The sequence below is a fragment of the Apaloderma vittatum genome, unplaced genomic scaffold (assembly GCF_000703405.1).
Source record: "Apaloderma vittatum isolate BGI_N311 unplaced genomic scaffold, ASM70340v1 scaffold38638, whole genome shotgun sequence".
NCBI classification, from domain to species: Eukaryota; Metazoa; Chordata; class Aves; order Trogoniformes; family Trogonidae; genus Apaloderma; species Apaloderma vittatum.
Genome location: NW_009732112.1, coordinates 66045 through 67865, shown reverse-complemented (window position 1 = coordinate 67865; position 1821 = coordinate 66045).

Sequence of the window (1821 nt, the reverse complement as noted above, 5' to 3'; positions counted from 1 at the left end):
GGCCGCTGGGTCAGCAATCCCATTTCAGGGGGAAATCTCCCTCCTGCTGCTGCTGCAAATGTGGCAGATGAAAAGCACAATGGTGTTTACAGGGACAGCAGGATGGGGATTCAGTACAACGTACGTGTTAAAATACCGGTGGTGTTTTCTACACTGACACCCACATGATTTCCTACCCTTACACTCACAGGTATCCAGACAAATCTTACAAATGCCCATGCTCACACTTGCTTCGGATGGCGGCAAGGTGTCACTCAAAGTTGGCAGAACCTGAACTTTTGAGGAGCCAGTGGGCCTGTGGCCGAGCGGAGCCAAGCCTCGAACGCTCCCTCGGTCCCACTTCTGGATTTCTCTGCGCTTATGGCTTTCACCACCCGAGCGAGGCACGTTGCCCCAACCCCAGCAGATTTTAACCAGTGACAAGCATCCTCACACCCACCCCAGTGCAGCTGACGTCACCACCACCCGTGCTCACTGAATGAGGGCCCTTTTCCCCTGACCACGCGACATGGTGGCAAAGTGAGGCAGCTGGGCACGGAGAAAAGGAGCAAAACAATCCCCGAGTCTTATTGCAGGGAAAGGGGGGCTGGATGACACATTTCCCCTGCTGCTCTTTTTATGTCACTGCTCTTCACCTGCTGATGTTGGGCACTGCCCTAACACAATGATGGTTTGCATGGGGGCAGCCGGGAGTCTTTGGGCAAGATGAAATAACAATCAGAAGTCTCCATCTTTCTGTGCGTGTCTAATCCTGGCTCGCCGGGTTGGTGGCTGGAGTTTCATTTCTCTTGTTTTTTTTTTTTCTAAGTTTGAGAGCTGCAAGACTGGCTACAGTCAGGTCGCCACTTCCTGGTTGTGCGAAACTGGGAACAGCACAGCATTTCACAGCTTTGCACATATTTTTGGCTAGTTTCTAGGTGTTCTGCATTTAGATTACCAAGCAAACTGTGCTGGCTAAATGTGAGGAATCCTCCAGTATTTCTTATGCAACATTTTCAGTGTATCTACTCTGTGTCAAATAAAAAAAATAAAAATAAATCCGCCTTGCAAAAGCAACAGAGCATAAGGAAAACAAACATAAAAGTATGGACATTTTTGCAAAGAACTCAATTTAGTTCTCTGTCACCTCATCCTCCCTTTCTGCCTCCCTGTTGAAATAGAAGATGAAGGGCCTCACGGGATCAATTTTGCTCTTGGCAAGACTGTCAGGAAGTTTTTACTCCTTCATCAACCAGTGATTTCCAGGAGGCTGCTCAGTATTTGCTCTGGAGGATCACAGATACTGTACTGCGCAGCCTCTATCCCACCTTGAAAAGGAATATTGCCAAGGTTCCCATCCCTCTCTAAAGAGAGCCACGTCCTCCTGCCTGCCCAGTCACCTCACAGGGATGTGGTGTGTTAGTCTCTGATGCTGAGCAGAAAATCAAATACCTAGGAGACCCCCTATAAAACCACAGCTCTCTAACTTTAGGAAGCCTGTGGCCCATGTCCAGATTTGTGCCTCAGCACAGCGAATTCGGGCAGGGAGAAAGGAAGGGCAACAATGCCACAGTGGACCCCGGGAGGGTGAGCCATGTCTTGGTTGGATTCCAGCCATCACTTAGTAAAGTTGTTAGGTTGCTCTGACTATCTGCAGCCCCCAGGACGCTGCAGAAGGGTGGGAACAGCTGGGCCAGATGTACCACTGCTCTAATTACCTTTTTTCTGGCTCACCTTTAAGGAGACATATGGTTAATGATACAACGTTAACCCTGTCCTGCCTGAGCTTCCCTTTCTCCCAACCAAGCGACAAACCTGAGTGGGCAGTGGCAAGGAGCAGGG